Consider the following 20677-nt stretch of genomic DNA (forward strand, 5'->3'; position numbering starts at 1 on the left):
TTTGCATGTCCCTAGAACAGAAATAATGGAATGAGTACGTGAAAGTATAAAAACTTAGTTACAAAAACAAAGGAGAGTTGTATACTCCTTTACCACAAAATTTTATTTTGAAATCTTTGACCTTGGATACCAAGGGACACTCTACTGCTATGCATTTATGGTACCTTCCAACTAGGCACACTCATATCCAAGTGAAATGGAAGGATCCACTTACTGGTGTATGGCATGGTCCTGATCCTGTATTAATAAGAGGAAGAGAGCACACATGTTGTTTTCAACAGGATGCTGAAAGTGCTAGGCAAGTGCCATAGTGACTCCTGAGATGTACCAGTGCTGGTCCAAAGAGTAATGCTGACCATGATCTTGCTGAGTGGCCTGACAAGGCTGATGGAGAAGCTGTATTGGACATATGTTCCTGACCCACTATTGCTACAGCCTCCTGTATGATCAAGGTCAGAAGGAATTGTGAACTCTATAATACTCAGCTGTTAGGCTTCCTTTGGTAAAAGTATTGAGAGCAAGAAGTATTCCAAATGGGTGAACTACAATGAGTAGATCGGGGCTTTCTTATTTGATTTACTAGAAAAAGTTCCAAAGCTGGATGTGTTTCTGTGCACTCTCAGACTTGGAAGTAGAATATCTCAAAGACTGTAGTGCAAATCACTAAAATGGGAATGCTTGTATATCAGACTGGATAAACTGCCTTGTCTCAGGCTTTTAGACATTGTGGAACAGAGAACATGGAGACTGTGACAAAGGACAAAGCTGCCTTTGAAACATTAATCAAATGGAGAGTTGCTTTAATGGCCCTCTTCCTTTATTTAATGTTACCAGTTATTCTGACTCAATCATGGATAGTTAGAAATCAATTCAATATTGGACAAAAAATTGACAGTAGGCATTTGGGTGACTGGTTCTGGACACTTACAAAGATACATTTGGGAAATGGCACCTGCGTTTTATGGTGTTATGTTTGTTGTGATTAAAAATGAACAAGTTCTGGGTTAAAGTAAATGCATTACTCCATCTTATCTTTTACTAATTGAGAGTGTTACCTTTGTTATTGGCTTTGATAATGAGTTTAATGTTTCTTATTTTAAATGTCTTTTGTGTTTCTGTATGATGGCCAATCTATTATAATAGTACATCAACCAGCTTTTATTATGATTACTATAAATTTATCTAAACCCTGGTATTCAGAAAAAAGTTTACAGATATTGGAATAATTAGATCACACTCTGGTAAGGAGCAAACATATGGTTGCACTGATCACTGGTGGTGTTGTTGCTCACATAACACAGTCAGTGATACTACTTCTGCATGAGCTTAAACACAAGATGTACAGACAGCTAGTTTTGCTAATCATCTTGCAGAATATGTAACTAGTGCCCCAAGAATACCAAAAGATTTGGATAGAAAGCTAGAATGAAGAATTGACACATTATATGATATAGTATATTATATGATATTGAGGCCTGGAGAGGAGGCACAAGGAATGAAGGTTGGAGCTATTTGGAATAACATGCTTGATATCTCTGGATTTGTATAAGTCCAAAACTGTATTATGAGAGTCAGCACAACTAGACCAGAGTAAACAGACCTTTACAGTATTTGGCATAATACTAACACTTCTTTAGCTTTATTAGTTTTAAGTTTATTTAAGTTTATTTATTTAAGTTTTACATTTATTTATTTAAGAAAAGTAAAGCCATTTTCTTTTGACACTTATAGCACTGCAAATGGTATTCTTCCCCCCCAAAAAAAATTACAGGTCTTTTTTCCCTCATGGTTCTCATTTGCTTACCTTTTATTAGGTGTAATAGGACTGGGCTTTATGATCCATTTTGTGGCATGTCTATTGCCTGCTCTTTTGAGAGGAATCATCAGAGCTTTTACAGATGCCAAAGCATAGGTACATAATAAATTTAAGTTTCAACTTCTTCCCTACCAGAAGTTGATAGTCAGAGGCTATCTTCTCAACCTAAGACAGGTCACAAATACAAGGTTATTTGTGTGCCAAGAATTGGAAAGAGCTGTATTTTCAGATCACAATCTAAGACAGGCCCAAATTTCTGCTCTATGACTGATAAAGTGCCTCTTACAGAAAAGAAAAATGGATAAGCTTCTCTCAGAGGTGGATCAACCTAAGACAGGGCATGAATGCTAGAATTCATGTCTATAGTGATATGATGGGTCAGGTCTATATTTCTTGAGGGGATGCCTAAGTCTGGCACAGTCTTTCTGCACCAATAGCTGAGTCAGCTTTAGCTTGTATAGATAAAAGGGGAGACAAGTGGAGAAAACTTCCTGGGTTATCTTTATCTGACTTCTTGCTTGCGATTAATCATGGATTAGTCTGCCCACATCTATTGTTGGTTTTAAGACATGCATTATACCCTGCTAAGCTCATCTGCTTACACATATATTCTTGAGAGACTGTCCTACTCTGAAGGAAGTGGCCCTAGTCAAATGTAGATACTGTGTCTCATAAACTCACCACGTAAACATGTATGGTCATTGTTAAACTTCCTGGAAGTGGACATATTTTATTTTACTTGCCTTTAAAAGACACTGAGAAAATACATACATTTTTGGCATGGTATTATCAAGAAGGCCTTCCATCTGTCTCTTGCATCTTCTTTCTGCCTTTCCTATAATCGTCCTCATTTCCCCAGTTGTGTTTTTTTGTTGACTGTACTGACTGGCTCTGGCTGAAATTGATACAATCTGTAAAAGAAAATGATAATCTAAAAAAATCCTGACACAAAACACCCAAGAACTCTGGGACACTATGAAAACACCAAACCAAAGAAGAATAGGGCTAGAAGAAAGAGAAGATTCTCAGCTACAAAGCTCCCAAAACTATTTTTAACAATATCATATCGGAAAATTTACCCCACCTAAAGATATATGTGCCTATGGATATATAAGAAGCTTACAGAACACCAAATAGATTGGAAAATCCTCCAACTACACAATTATTAAAACACTAAATGTAGAGCACAAAGAAAAAATATTAAAAGCTGCCAGAGGAAAAGTTCATGTAACATATAAAGGTAGACCTATGAGAATTACACCAACTTCTCAATAGATTCTAAAGACCAAGAAGGCCTGGGCAGGTTTCTTGCAGATTCTATGAGTTGACAAATATCACTCCAGACCAGACTATTATAATCAGGAAAATGTCAGTATTTAATCACACTTAGTAGTTTTTGACTCACTTCTCTAAAGAGAAAGTTCTGACTTTATTTTCATTCTAAAAATCAAATCATATTTATAATCATTAGATAAATTATGTATTTTGTTTAGGATGTAATTTCAGATGATTACATATTTTTATTAGTTATTCAATATTAATTTTGCTAATGAGGAAGAACAATGTCAACAGTTTTATTTATCAATGTATGAAAAAAATCAATGGATATTAAATCAGAATTTTTTATCTAGGAAACCTTTTTAAATAAGCATACACACATAGTACTGGTGTTTTTTTCATACAAAAGAATTGCTAAATCATTATATCAACTTAATACCCTGTTATTATATTATTTGTTACATCTGACATATGAGATAACTAGCGCATGTGGCAAATATATTGTTTGGGGGCACATACACAACTAATTGTACAATACAGTACAGTTTACTAGAAATCAGGCTTCCTAAGAGCATCATCCACGCTGAGCCTATTCAGACTGGCCACAATAGTGGGTGGTATATGATTTTTGAAGAGAAGTTTTGAAAGCTGAAGTAATTTCCTGCCAGCTTGCTTTAAACCCTTAGAAAAAGTGATTTGAAATATTGGAAAACAGGATCCATAAGGTAATAATATGAACTCAAGCTTTGGATTTTAAGTTTTATAGGCTAAGACATACAAGCCTGAAGCAAGATCCACTATATCAAACTTAAACTTTAAATATAAAAACCTCATCCTGGTTTATAAACTTCATTTATATAAATCCAGATGTGGAAAGAAGTGAACTATGAGCATTAATTTTCCTTGCATAGGGCAAGTGCTTCTTAAAATGGTTGTTAGAAAACTAAATTGATGATGTGAATTGATAACTGGAAGTAAGTGCCAAAAATGGAGAACTTGTTTTTACCTTAGCCACAATGATTTAATAAAGGCAGAGTAAAAACTCATCATATCAACATAATAAAATCTTCATTACATAATCTTAATTGCTTCCCACTGTTTTGTTGCTGGCTCTGGGCACATTCATGCATCATCATTCAGTCTAATTAAAATATACACATGATTATTCAGATGCAGTTTGACTTCATAATACCCAACCACAGTGTGATATTTACTAAATTGAGTGAAATGTTTACAGAGAAGCAAGGATCTGAACTTTGTTTCACACATGCCTCTAATGCGCAGGGACACATCTGGAGATGAGCTTGCACACAACATGAAGTTTAGAAAAAAAATGTTCTGCCAGGAAAAGAAGATTCTTAAGAAAACATGAAAGCTGATTTTTTTTTATTTGAAGGATCATTTTGTGGAAATCTGTAGTGCCATTCCAATTTTTCATTGTTTGTTTCTAGAGATCCCTGTTAGATATATCGAAATCTGTTTCAAGAATCCTTCATCAGCGCTCTTGTTCCAAACTCTGGCTTGTAGCTGAGGATTAACGAGGGAAGGAGAACATATTATTTCTTTTAGAATACCTTGTGGATGACTCAAGAAACTATCATTAAACACCACGTCAGTTTCCTTTAATGCTTCCATGGTAAATTTCCAAATATTCTTAGTTTTCTTTCTTTTTATAACTGTTGCGCTGTTGTGGCACACTGCTCTATACACTGTTTACTGTGTGTATGTCTGCTCATATTATTAAGTGCCTTCTATTTGTAATAAATAAATCTTTGGAAGTGTCCACATACATCCATGAAGAGCATATGTCTATGTTACAGGGGTAATGTAGGACAAAAGAACTCAAATTAGCATTAATATTTGTTATTGAGACCATTTGTAATAGAATAAACACATTAGTGCATTAATTTAGCAAAAGAAACTTAATCAGCAATTTAATTATTAGTGACAAAATATATTTACTGCCCTACCTTAACTAGGAAAGGCAAATAATGACATTGACTCCTGTCATTATCTGTAAGGGCAGGGCCCCCATGTACCCCTGGGCAGAAATATTTACGTTCAAGGAAGAAACAAATGAAATATGATGGTGAGTTGGCTTTCATTAGAAACTAAAGCTCTCATAAAACCTCTCCATATGTTCTTGTAGAATTCTGATGGTTTAGAAGCAAGCACTGTGACCACATCGAGGATGGGATTCTGGGAAATAGGGCACGGGCAGCAGCGTCAAACCTGAGCTCCTCTGTGGAGACCCTTCAGCTTTTATGGTTAGGAAAATTCTTCAGCATGTCAAAGTCTTTTGTGTCTTGCTGAACACAAGTTATCTACTCTCCCCAGCCTTTCTATATCCAGTTCCTGGGATTGTTTGGGGTACCATCAATGTTGTAAACATTAACATCTTACTAAAAGTAAAGGCATACTTTGGAAAAGTGTGGAAAGAAAGCCAAGAAAGTAAATACATGTCATAAAAGCAACATTATCTATCAGGCCAAATGTTATTTTTTATTAATAATTTTATTTATTTACATTCCAAATGTCGTCCCCTCCCAGATGTTAGTTTTCTAAGTTATAATTCAAGATACATAATTCAACATGAAACAAATTTCATATTAATCGATTGCTTAGTATAAGTAAGATAGGTTACATCCTCAAAAGAGGCATGAGTAATTGAAAGAAGTTCATTTCAAAGATCAAGACATAATGTGACTGCAAGGAATTATTAACTATGCAGTACAAAGTGGAAATTAATAACCTGCATCAATATAAAATGATCTGAATGTCTGCTTAAAATATAATACTTCCTACAAACTACTAAATCCACAGGGTTTAAGGATGCAGTGGAAATGGTTAGAGATGTAGCTTTAGTGATAGAAGAATTTCATGGGCTAAGTGAGAATCTATATTTGATCTCAGCAGAACAGATTACAGGGAAGTAAGGAGAAAAAGAAAGGGAGAAGATGAAAAGAGGATATAGATGTATGCATAGTATGTATAGAGTATAATGTAGAAATTTAGATTCATAGGGAAAATTTAATTGGGATATATAGTCGCACTGTGCCATAAAGATGACAAACATTTTGAATGTGGAGGAAATTTGAAGATACATCTGAATTAAAGCAAGCGATGAATAGCAACAAGCCAAACAACTCTGCTTAGAGATGTATGGAATGTATATTTTCTTAAATTCGATGAAATCCCAGAGGTCCAGTAGTATCTTTAGACAGTCAAGCATATAGAATAATATCCTGGGACAACAAGACCATCACATAGCTTGCTTTTAATCTGAAGGAACAAATATATTGCTATTCCACTTGTTGACAAATGCACATGTGTACAAAATAGAACCACATGCCTGACAGATTGTCATAAATCTTAATTACACCTAAATTCTGTACTGTAGCACTTATGAAACTGTTGCCTGTTACTTATTAATTCTGTGACTGCATTTGACAAATGATTGTTACTTATTATATTCTGTGACTGCATTTGACAAATGCTTCCTGTACGCATTTCATTTTACAATTACTCTCATATATTACTATTTTCTCATGTGTTGTCTTCTAATAATAACAAATTTAAATATTTACTCTTAGATTATCATATCTTTATTTCACTGTGCACATTGGATACCCAATACATACTGTTTTACATTGCATTTATTATGAGTTTCTTTCATTATTTTTGGGTTGCATTTTCGTATGGAGTACAAAACTGCTGATAAATTTGAAAAGTATGGTCTAAGGAGCAATTTTGTAGGAAAAACTCGGATAGGCAGAAGAATCTCTTTCACCTATGAACATTTCTGATTCCCAATTCAGACTTACTAAACAGAAATGTTCTATGGCTTTTAGAATGGTTTTCTTTCTATTGAGGTGGGTCATGAGTCCAACTAGGGAAGTGTTGGTTACCACCATGTGAGTAGCACTATTTTATGATTAGGGATTTCTTTTTGGTCACTGTTGTGGTTCACAGGTGTCACAGATTGGTAGTCTAGTAATTGCTTCTCTCACTTAGCAGATTGCATAGTACCTTCTGCTACTCTCAAAGCTAGACTGCAGGATTTTAAGTTAGATGGAGCTGTAGTCACTGAAGTCCTGGCTCCTAAATTTGCACTGTCTTTAGCAGAAGAGACTTACCTTCAACCTATGAGAGAGAACGCAGCAGCCTTACTGTTTAAATTGGCTAGGAAATACAGAGTACTCAGCCCTGAAATATACACACAGTGGACTTATCAATTTGCATTGATGTATTTGTAAAAGTATATGTATATGTGTATGTTCATATGCATGTGTATATATGTATGTGAATATGATATGTTTAAGAATATATGTATATAATAAGAGAAAAAACTATCAAGTTGAGAGTTGGAGCTTGTGGGAAAATCTGGAAAAAGGAAAGGTGAAAATGCTTTGTACATATTTTTATAACTATTTGCCTATAATTTTGAGTAGAGTTTCATGGCAAGGCAGATAACATTTCTAATTTACACTCCTCATCTCTCCAGAAAGCACTGGAAGCAATTAGAATATCAAATCATTACTATTGCTGGATTAATATAATCTCTCAGGTTGTCTTTTGGCAAAGAGCAAGTTATATTTTAAAGTCGCAATGCTCAGTCTCCTTGAAGAGTTATATTGTAAAGTGCTTGAGTCATTGTGCTCAGTCTCCTTGAAGGGGAGACTTAAAGGTAAACGTTGTGCTTTCTCTGTGGTGCTTCCTTGAAATTCTGTGCTTCATCCCCCACCCCCAGTGCTGTAGTCATCATTCATTGATCATGTGCAAACGAGTGGTTTCATGTCATCTCTCTCGTCCACACCAAGTCTGCAAAGGAAACATGAGCAAGTATTAATGTCTATGTTTGAAAATGTAATTAAAAAGCATTATTTGTCTTGCTTATAGTAATCTTTACATATTTAAGAACAAACAAACTTCCCCTCCAATTGATATTTTAAAATAAAATACATTAAAGCTTTAATTAATTCTCTGAAAACTATACATCATTTCTTAAAAATAATTAAATATTGGAGAAAAGGGTAGTTTAATGAGAGACCTTCACTGCATAGTTTATTATGTAAGCTTAACATACAACTCAAAGATGAGGAAGATATTATAAATAAACAGGAACAAACTTTTCTATGAAAAGGTCAGTTAGCATGTGGAAGTAATACCAAATTTAAAAAAAAAAAAAGAGCTGAAGGGAAAGGTGTACTTCTTTTACCACCACAGATAAAGCCTGCAGGATCAGGATTCAAGATAGTCTATGAAATGACCAGCTTTAATTTTATGGTCATTCATTACCAAATATCTCCACTTCACCATATCCTGAAGCATGCCAAGGGAAGAGAGAAGGGTCTATACTCAAAGGCTGCAGTTCAAATGCCAGATGATCCTCCCTTTCTTGTTGGCTATACCACTACTGGGCATATACCATTTCCCCATTGTAGGGAAATGCCAAGGAGTTGAGGTGAGAGAAGGTAGTGGGGATAGGGAGCACCTTCTTGGAAACAAGGGGAAGGAAGGTGTATGGGAACAGGGGGAAATGGGATAACATTTGAAATGTAAATACAGCAAATATTCAAAAAAAGATAATGATAATAATAATAATAATAGTAATAATAATAATGAAAGAACTCAGTAGAGTTTTTATCTGAGTAATTTTAAAGTCACCAAAAAGAGAGGGATGCTAGATGATCTGATGTTTCAGCTTTCTTTCTTTCTTTCTTTCTTTTTTTTTTACTGGATATTCTCTGCATTTATATTTCAGATGTTATCCTCTTCCCCTAATCTAATCCTCTGCCCACTCCTACTGCCTCCATAATGCTCCCTCTCCCAACCACCCTCTCCACCTCAGTGCCTTGGCATTCCCCTACACAGGGAAAATGAGCCTTTGCTGGACCAATGGCCTCTTCTCCCATTGATGCCAGACAATGCCATCCTCTGCTCCATATGCGTGTTGAGCCATGGGTCTCTTCGTGTGAGCTCATTGGTTGGTGTTTTAGTCCCTGGAAGCTGTGGTTTGTTTGGCTAGTTGATAGTTTTCTTTTCCTCATGGGGTTGAAGACCCAACTCCTTCAGTCCTTTCTCTAATTCCTCATTAGGGTCCTCATGTTCAGTCTGATGGTTAGCTACAATTATCCTCCTCTGTTTCAGTATATTTCTGGCAGAGCCTCTGAGGACAAACATGCCATGTTTCTGCCAGTAGGCACTACTTGGCATGAGTAATAGTGCTTGGGTTTAGTGGATGCCTATAGGATAGATCCCCTGGTAAGGCAGTCTCTGGATCATCTTTTCTCCAATCCCTGCTCCACTATTTGTCCCTTTATTTCCTCCCATGATTGTTTTTTCTCCCCTCTAAGAAGAACTGAGGGATCCACCTTCTGTCATTTCTTCTGTTTGAGCTTCATAAGTTGTGTGAGTTGTTATTTGAGTGTTCAAATCTTTTGGGTTAGTATCCACTTATAAGTGAGTACTTACTATGAGTATTCCTTTGTGACTGGGTTACCTTACTCAGGATTATAGCTTCGAGTTACATCCAATTGCCTAGGATTATCATGAGTTCATTGTTTTTAATAGCAGAGTAGTACTCCATTGTATATATGTATCAAAATTTCTGTATCCATTGATGTGCTGAAGGACATCTGGGTTCTTTCCAACTTGTGGCTATTATAAATAAGGCTGCTATGAACGTGGTTGAGCATGTGGCCTTGTTAGATGTTGGAGCTTCTTTTGGGTATATGCCCAGTAGTGGTATAGCTGGGTATTCAGATAATACTATGTCTAATTTTCAGAGAAACGGCTGGGCTGATTTTCAGGGGTGGTCCTACCAGCTTGAAATCCCACCAACAATGAAGGCTTTCTCAGCATCCTTGCCGGCATCTTCTGTCACCTGAGTTTTTGATCTTAGCCATTCTGAAAGGTATGAGATGGAGTCTTAGGGTTGTTTTGATTTGCATTTCCCTGATGACTAGGGAATGTTGAGCATATTCTTAGGTGCTTCTCAGTCCTTCGACATTCCACAGTTGAGAATTCTTTAATGGGATTATTTTTCTCTCTGGAGCCTACCTTCTTGAGTTCTTTGTATATATCAGGTACTAGCCCTCTATTAGATGTAGAATTGGTAAAGATTTTCTCCCAGTCTGTTGGTTATTGGTTTGTCCTGTTGACAGTGTCTTTTGCCTTACAGAAGCATTGCAATTTCATGAGATCCCATTTGTCAATTCTTGATCTTAGTGCATATGTCATTAGTGTTCTGTTCAGGAAATTTTCTCCTGTGCCTAAGTGTTCTGAGATCTTCTCCACTTTCTGTTCTATTAGTTTCAGTGCAGCTAGTTTTATGTGAAAGTATTTGATCCATGTGGACTTAATTTTTGTACAAGGAGATAAGAAAAGATAGATTTGCATTTGTCTGCATGCTGAATGCCAGTTGAAACATCACCATTTCTTGAAGAGGTTGTCCTTTTTCCATTGAATGTTTTTTGCTCCTTTATCAAAGACTAAGTGACCATAGGTGAGTGGGTTCATTCTGGGTTTTCTATTCTGTTCCATGGATCTACCTGCAGTTCTTTGCACCAATACCATGCTGTTTTAATCACAATTGATCTGTAATACAGCCTGAGGTCAGGGATGGTGATTCAAGTTTCTTTTTTTTTAACTGTTAAGACCCATAATTTTATATTAGGATCTAATTATGCCCAACTAATTGATTTCTCTTGTCAGACACATGACCTTATGTCAATATATTTCTGACTCCTAATGAGAATCATCTCATGTATAAAAATAACTCAATAGGTAGAAACCAGAACAAAAAAACCCCAATATAATCCTGAGAATGTAAGAATTTTTCTAGAGTAGGGTATGCAGTCAAAGGCTGGATATACACATCACACAGCCAAGATCCTTGTTTGTCAGCCCCCTCACACGTGTTCATACTTTCGGCAGACAGGTTTCAGGATCTCAATGGAATCAGATTTCTCAGATTTCCTCAGACCTAAGGTACATCAGCTGGTCAGAAGGTAGGGTTTCAATACTGTCTTTGTTTGTTTTCCATTGCTCTAATTAAAACACTAATCAAATCCATAGTAAGAAAGGGTTTCATCAGCTTATACTCCAAGGTGATAGTCTATCACTGAGGGGAATCAGGTCAAGAACTGACGGTAGAAAACATGGAAGAAAAAACCGAAAGAGAAACCATTGAGGATGCTACTTTCTTGCTTGCTGTCTTGTACCTGTGCTTCACTATCTTTCCTGTCATAAGAGAATACGTATCAAGAACTTCCTCTAAAAGGTAAAAAGAAACAAACCTAACACCTTAGTTCTGTTGCATTAGTTTGAATATTTAAGAGGTCACACTGGTTTGCTCATTAGGGATATCTGCCAACTATAGTGTGAATCATGCACACAACTCTAATCAGAATGAAAAAAAAAAAAACACTATATTTTTTTCTTGTTTCTTTAAAACAATTTTTTAAAATCTAAAATACTGTCTTTTTTGGAATTTGGCTACATACATTTAAAAATAGCATAAATATCTTCTTCAAAGACTTGATTCTTTGGAATTTACATGTATAATATACTTACAGATACTGAAGGTATGATACAGGATTATAAGTATATAGTAAACATGGAGTTTATTGGGTGGAATTAATAGTAATACAAGATTTCACAAATGCCAAGGGTGCAAAACTGTGGTAAAACAGAAGAGTACAGTTTCATTTTGCCTTTCTTAGTCCACAGACAGGCCACAGGGGAGACAGTAGCTCATGCAGTGCTGAGGCCATTTCACAGTGTCACATGCTCAGTGGTCAGACAAGACAATCATTCTTTTGAATGTCCTCCTCCCGAGAGTGTGCTCATGTTTCCTCCCTATGGCAGGATGAGGTCTGGGGCCTTGTCTTTATGATCCTGGGGTGCATATTGGCCAGCAGAATGAAGGTTTTTAATAATCTCATCCATTACCTTGTCTCCAGAGAAACAAGTTTCACATAATTGTATCTGATGAAAACAATTACCTTTGAATGAGGGATGAACATCCCTCATGGTCAGATGTTAGCATTGGTAGAAAATGGAAATCACATCTGCTGAGAGTTTCTAAGTAAAGCTGTGGCTTGAAGATATGGTATAGCCATCATGAGATAAAATCATGGAAGGGAATCTTTATTTAGATTTGGTTTGATTCCAACAGGGCTTCCTTTTCAACATCTGTGAACTTCATTAGTTGAAGCATAAAACTAGACTGAAAGGCATTTAGAGAATAATTTTAAGGCTGCCATATGGCTCTGGAAAATAACCACAATCACAGACAGAAATACATAAAGTTAGATAAGAATTTTGATTTTTAAAAGTGTTGAAAAGTTAAATAGATCAGAAAATATTTTTGATGAAACACGTTTTAATTTAATATTTAAATTTGGTTTAGATTTTGTTTCATCTGACTTCCTTAACATTTTAATATTTTGAAAGATATAAAATTAAACATATAAAATATTCATATTGCATGATAATCTTTTAAATAACTGAACATGTATTTTATAAATGTATTTTAATTGCATAAACCATGGAGAGCATTTACATTAATAAAATGTCTTCTGACTTATGTTATACTAGGACATCTTCGATTGCTGATGGAAATGCCTGAAATAATATCTTAAGGCTTTATTTGACATGATAAAAAACAGAGATAAGAATGCTTTTAGATTTTTTGTCTATGTGTTTTGAATGTTCTGATCAATGTGTCAGAAGTAAACAAAATATATATGTCTGCTGGGGCCTGAAGGGAAAAAAATGAGTAAGAGGAAGAAAAGAGCTATATATGTGAGGGAGAAGAGGCTAATAACACTTGCTTCTCTTCAGGACTTGGGTTCTCTTCCCAGCACCCACATCTGGTGTCTCTATACTCACAATGCAACTCCAATAACATAGGGTTCTGGAAAACTTTCCTGGCCCATAGGGTCACATATATAAGCTTTCATCTTTTGCTAGATTTGCTCACATTTGGTTTTGTTTTGTTAAACTTCATAGAAACAAAAGCAGAAGCCTATCAGGAGGTTGTTTGGTATGGGACCCCATGAGGACTTCTTGAGGAGACTCCCAATCACTAAAATATTTTCCTAACTTTTCCACCAAGCCATTTCCAAACCTTCCACTATCTGGCATACAAGCTCTGCACAATATAAACATAATCACGTTGTGCACTGTCAGGTATCTTATGTATTGACTCACAAGAAAATAGAAATAGAGAAATATAGACAGTTTGCAGGGCTCAGCCCTGCCACGTGCTTACCTGACTCTTATCCAGCATTCACTGTGTACTTGCTGCTTCCTGTGCGGATTCTCTAACCAAAGGAATTCTTTCCCTTTGCTATTAAGCAAAGTTGTCCTTCAGGCTCAGTTAAACATTCTCCTAGCTGAATGGAAATTATCACACACTGTTGCAGTAACGTTTTTATTATAAGAACGAATGGGAAAGCAGCAAATGATTCCTATGTTATTTTAAATCTTCTAACCAATTGTCTATTTAATGCCATGACATTCTTACATGTTTGACACACTGTGTTAGAAAGGGTGGCTAGGAAAATAAGCAGCGCATGATTGAATCTTTTAAATACCTATTGCCTCTCACCTTATACTTTCTGTCCACTACTTATAAGCTCTATAGGGTTCTGTGATGGACTTCAGCTAAGTCCTGTGTGCAATCAGAATGATAGAGACAGTGATAGGCTTAGGAAAAAGGATACTGAGGTCTGTGTTGGTTATAGATAAAGCTGTTGTTCTCTAAGCTTTGCAGAATTAACAGTCATTTCAGTTTTCTGGGCTTTGATTCCTGTTTTAGTCTGTGCTCTTATGTCCTCTGCAACAAGCTGCTTTGAGGAAGAATAATGAAAATGTTTCCTTTAAAAACATCAATTTTGAGCCTGAAGAGCTAGTTTTGAATCTCTGCTGCTATCCATCAGCTGCATGACTGTCTCCTTATCTTCAAACTGGAGTTCCACTCTCTACGTTCTGGTTGCTTGGGTTTAGCTGCATCAAAGTTAAATACAAAGTTCTGACGTAAGTGTCATTACTTCTGTTCTAGAACATTTCATCAAACCTACAGATCAATAGATACCTTAGCGGATTTTCTCTTTAGGCTCCTGCTAACTATAGTTTTCCTTTACAAGGCCACTGGCCAAGGCTTTTGTTTTGTTTGCCTGCACATGGGTGCTGAGAGCTTTTCTCTTATAATTCCACACCTTTGCTGTCTAGCTCAGCGGCAATGCCAGCACATAGTGATGAACCAAGAGCCGAAGGCTATGTGGAATGAGGACTACTCTGGATTAAATTGTTGTGCTCAAAAAATAAAGAATGAGTCAGACCATGCCTAATTCCACAGGAAGGAGATTCGTCTCAGCAGAAAACATGTGGAGTTCATTTGGTCAAAAAGGATATATTAACATCTTGTATTCCACATTGACTCCAACTCCTTCCCATTTGTTGGATCCCTGACAGAACCTTGTTATGTTTCAGCATAAACAGGGTAGGGACATTACAATAGGAAGTTATGAAAATGTGAATCAAGAATCACCATCTTTATAGCAAATGCTTGTGCTATATACATTGTTCTGAACACCATCCCTCATAAGGAGCCTCTACTGATATAGGGCTCAGGCATTTTGAAAAGATTGAAACAAGGAATTATTTTTTTAACATAATGTTCTCTTATTTTCCATTCTGGCTGAATTCTGTAAAATTCTTTTAAAAATAATGTATACTTGTAATGAAGCAGAAGAATACATTTCCTTCATTAATGTGGAAGTCAGCTGTAGGTATTTTACATGAATAATTGATGTTTTTAGTGTCCTGTTTACAGCTAACATTCTATCTGTCATTCAGATATTGAAATTGCCTTTAAGTATTCATTCTGGGGCAAGATTCTGCAATCAGTTCAAATCTATCCCTTCCCTCCATTGCTTCCTTTTCTTTGTGAAACTGGTTTCTGTATCTGTAGATTTGCTTCCAAGATCACTGTTCCCTTTCTCTTTCTCCATAGAATTAGAGAAAAGACAATCTTGTTCAGCATTCTTTAGTTGTGTGTGTGTGTGTGTGTGTGCCTGTGTGTGTGAGTGTATAAGCATGCCTGTATTGATAAGTTCCTGTGATGATTGTGAAAGGGGTCTTTACAAACAATTTGAGAGCAGATAAGAAATAATGGCAGTGAAAGTACTCTGATTTGGATCATTTCGTGCTAATATACTTGATTTCAGAAGAACACATAAAGAGGTTTGAGTCTAGCCTGGACAACACAAGAGTCTGAGACCTTTAGAAAAGAAAGTTACTTTAAAAATAGTAAGCCCATTAAAACCACAGGTACCTTTTAAACACTAAATTTTGGACTCATTATTTTGATTGAAATTTCTGAAGTATACAGTCTAAAGACTTTAGAAAAATATATTCCAATTAAGTGATATAAGGATATATTTGCATATTTATATTTTATAGCTATGTATAAATATTACACACACATAATATTTATAAAATGATTTTTAAAATCTTGTCATCCAACATAATTAGTTGTATACCCACGAACATCACAACTAAAATCTTTTTCCCTTGTTCGCCAAATTCTCAGTGCTTTAAAACTTCAGATTTTGATGTTTATGTATCAGGAACGCTATTGCATCCCACACTGGTATTTCTTCAAGACTCCAATGTCAGGTGAACTCTTCTTATTTAGCCATAGCTAAAGATACAAGATGCTGAGGCCATGAAGGTCTTCAGAGGCTCCACAGAACGTCTATTCTATTTCATTTTAACTGCTAATCAGTCATTTTGTTCAAGGTCATCACACAAAGATATGACTCATTCTAAGCAAATGGTGAAAAATATTTAATCAATAACAAAATTGGTTCAGGCTTAATATTTTTTCAGATGAAATTATCACTTATCATTTAAAGTATCAATTAGAATCTAGACAGAAGATGAAAACAATTTAAAGGTATCAAAATAAAAGTTACTTGAATAGAATAGAGTAAGACTTTGGAAATGAGCCAAAAGAAGTTATCACCCACCTATAGACAAGATGGTCAGCCAGAACAGAGAAAGAAGTTATCACCCACTACAGACAAAATAGTCACCCAGAACAGGGAAAGAAGTTATCACCCACTATAGACAAGATGGTCAGCCAGAACAGATGTTTCTAGACACACACTTATAGTGGACTCATGGGCTGGAATTTAAGAGGTGAGTCTTAAGATGCAGTTGGAGCTATGGAGAAAAGCTACGACAGCATGAAGTAGAGGAGGCACGGAGGAACAGTTGATCCCTTTTGTTACCTGCCACTGATTGGTTCAAGTTGATCATTTAAGATCCCACCTGTAATGGCAAGGGTTCTAGAAGATATAACTTTATATAAAAAGCAACAAACTCACAGAAGAACAAATATAGGTCTCAAAGAATAATGATCAAATACATTCCCTCAACTCCTAAAGCCACCCAACCAAAACTTCACAAAACGGTTTTAGGTTAATTACACTGACTCTGCATCCTTATGTAGAAATAAAAATATCACATGCTATCTCTGACTCAGACTTTTAAGGAAAACATGAAATAGTATGAAAGGCCATCTATATAGTAAATCCAAATACAAGTACACTTTTACTACATTATATTGTGGGAGAACCTTCCCCTATTGGAGAAAGGAGCCAATCACTGGGTGAGTAGGCATGACTTCCGGGTCAGAGGGAGGAAAAAGGGAAGCAGGTGAAAAGGTAGGGCCTTTGGGATTGGAGATGACCGTAGAGACCGACATGTAGGTAGGGAAGGCCCCTGATTCAGGTGGCAGATCGGCTTGGACCTGACCAGATGATTTATAACTTAGAATGACCTACAAATTAGGACGCTAGTTGCTTGTTATCCGTTGATTCTAAACTAAGTTTGTGTGGTGTTTTGCTTCACACAGAGGATTCAACTGGGTTCCAAACTAGAAGGTACTGTGGCAAAGCGAGGGTTTGTGAGAAGTGCACCACAACTAGCCATGGCAATTTGGAAGCAAGGGGCTGGCGTGACAGCCACTGACCGTGGGAACTTAGAGAGCCAGGTGGAGAGATTTAAGAGCTCTGGGTCAAAGAGTCTCCCAAGATGAGGACAGGCCGGCCTGCCTCTCGGTGCGGTTCCCGTGGTAGTGAGAGTTTCCCTTTTTTATATTTCATCCAACATTATATGAAGTGGCAAGAAATGCGGTTAAGTAGTAAGTTCAAATATAAATACACATGTTTAATAAATTATATGTAATAAAATCACAGTTGTTTTATTTTGTGATAAACTTGTTTATCATAAATTTATATTTATAAATGATGCACATTTTTAATAGTTATATTTACAAACAAGCACCAAGGCTAACCATTATTGATGAGATATTCTCATGACTTTCTAACATAAACCTAGGCCTAACATGGTGTTGAAACTGACTTTTATATAAACCAGGCTTTCCTGACTAGTAGAATAAAAACCTTCATCATAAAGCTTATTAAATTGTAATCAATGGAAAACTAAGTTTTCTTTTCCAGACCATCTTTTTAATGTGTTTTTAATGTGTGGATTTTTAAACAGTAAGTATAAGATTCCCATCTCCCCCAAATAAGCCCCTTGTTAATGACAGGCTCTGCTTCATTCACCCCATCCAGTGAACCATATGAAACCACTAATCCAATTCATGTCTCTGTGAAACTCCTTATCTATGTGATAGAAATAAAATGTGTGTGTATGTGTGCGTGGGTGTGTGTAAAAATACATATATGTGTCATGTTTCCTGAGTTACTTCTTTTATGTAGCGTAACATTTTCCAGATTCAATCACATGGGGCCATGAATCAATCTATCGGTCCTTTTTATTGCTGAATAATATTGTCACATGTGCTCACGTACTTTAGTTTACCCATTCACTAGTTGATGATCTGTGATAATTTCATGGTTAGAACCTGATGCCAATGACACTGTATATATTAGGTGACATGTTTTTTGACATGCATTTTCATTTCTTTTGTGTTGTACTTATTGAATAGAATTGATAAGCCATATGGTTAGTTTTGCATCTTGAAGAAGTGTCAAACAGCTTTTCAGTGCTGCATATGCATTTTAAACTCCAGCTTCCTGTGACAGTAATTTTAAGTGTTAGTAAGACTGATTTTGCTGGCGCATTTTGAGGATATTTTTATTTATATCCCTACAAGCTATTGAATATATAAATTTTTAAATGCCTGTGTTTAGTGATACCAACATGATGACAGCTGTATAGTATGCACTAGGTAGTGAGCTTACGTATATGAGATACATGTATGATTTGTCATTATTGTATCGCTCTGGTAGCATTTGTTTCTAGTTTTTCTTTAAAAAGATTTATTTATTTTTATTTTGTGTGTTTGGGTGTTTACCTGTATGCATGTTTGTGCTCCACACTTGTGCCTGATGTCTGTTAAGGTGAGAGAAGGGTATCATGTCCTAGAAAGTGGAATTGCAGATGATTCTAAGCCACTGGATGTTTGGAACAAAGTATGTTCTGAAAAGAATATATGTTCTCTCAACCTCTGTCTCCAACCCTTATATTCATTTTCATAATTGTGGTTTTTTTTGACGCAACAAATGTTTCTATTAGAGGATCTTAGAATCATATTTTTTTTTTGTGGTTGTCAGATATAAGAAAAATTTTACCTAAAGGTCAGAAATAAGTATATGTATTTTCTTATAATAATGTTATAGTTTTAGATTTAACCTGATATTGTTGTGTGGGACATGGAGATATTCATGATCATTGTCTTGCATGTGTACATTTTTTCACCTGTCACCATTGGTTGACATAATTACTTCCTGCACTGGAATATGTCTATATTCTAGTTGAAATCTGATGACTCAATTGCAATGTCTATCTATCCGGCTGCTTAGTCTGGTTTTATAAATGTGATGCCTGTCCTATGCCAGCACTAATTTGGATTTTCATATCTTTACAATAATTGTTCATATTGTGATGTGAGATTTTTAAGAACTTTGTTCTTTTCAAAGACAATTTTATATTATGTTGAGTTTCTATATGAATTTCTATATCACCATATAGATATTTATGGCATATGTTCTTGTTATATAGCCTAACCTCTAAGTTATGTAGTTTAGGTTGACTTCAAATTCAAGATACTACCTAGCACATGGAAATTATAGGTAAGTACCTATCACATTTAGAAGACATCTTGTGCAAAATGACACCTGGCTCTTTACAGACATCATATTGAACCTCAAGATCAGTTTGTAATGTGTTTTAGTTTCTTTTATGTTGCTGTGGTAAAACACTCTGAAAAAAATAAACTTAGAAGAAATTTTATTTTAGCTTGCAAACCTAAGTTATAGTCTGTAATTACAGGGAGTAATAGCTGCAATAGTTAGAAGCAACTATCAGAAATGAAAGACAGAAGTAATATCAAACCTGCTTACTTATGAGCTAGGATTCTTTTCGATTACACTGTCTAAAGTTAAGCCTATGTGCTGGCTTTGCTCATTTTCAGCCTGTGCCTTCCAAAATCAATTAAAGAAATCCAGACAATCCACAGACATATCCACAGGACAACTTTATCTATACTATTCCTCTCTGAGATTCATTTCCAAGTTGATTTACAGTTGTGTCAGATTAAAAATTGAAACTCCAGAGGAGAGGGGAATAGTGTAATGGGGGATGGGCTGTGTGAGGAAGGGAATGAATGGAAGGGGAGGGCTAAAAATGGGATATGAAGTGAATAAATAATTAAGTTCATGGAGAAAAACATCTCCACCACAGAGTGCATTATTTTGTAATGTTGCTTTTCAAACTAAACAAGGACATTTTTTTGAAAATTGTTTTAATGTTTCCTTCAACCATAATTAGTAATTTTTAATATGTGTGTCTATATATATATAATATATATAATATATATATAATATATATTATATATATATATATAATATATATATATATATATATATATATATATATATAATATGTTCCTTCAAGACTTTAGTCCTAAGTATTTGAACTTTGTTACTAATATAAATAAAATTGCATTAGTACTTTCCTTTCAGAAGACTCATATTCAGTATAGTTTATTTGTAATTTGACAGTATTTTAGAATGTTTTTATTTGCCTAGAGGACCCACCCTCCATCTCTTTCTCTGTCTCGGTCTCTTTGTCAGTATTTCTCTCTCTCACACATACCCACAAATAAACACACACACAAACAACATATGGCATAGAAATTACACACACACACACACACACACACACACACACACACAATGAAGTACTTACTGAACTTCATCTCTTCATCTTCTGAATGGTTGAAGATCCTTCAGGGAAACATCAGGATCACTTTGAGTGTACTGGTTGGTTTTGTGTCAACTTGACACTAGCTAGACTTATCACAGAGAATGGAACCTCAGTAGAGTAAATATCTCTATGAGATCCAGCTATAAGGCATTTTCTAAACTTGAACGGGGGGAGGGGGTCAGTCCATTGTGTATGGTACCATCCCTAGGCGGGTAGACCAGGCTTCTATAAGAAAGCAGACTGAACAAGCCAGGGGAAGCAAAGTAG

The sequence above is a fragment of the Micromys minutus genome (assembly GCF_963924665.1).
Source record: "Micromys minutus genome assembly, chromosome: 7".
NCBI classification, from domain to species: Eukaryota; Metazoa; Chordata; class Mammalia; order Rodentia; family Muridae; genus Micromys; species Micromys minutus.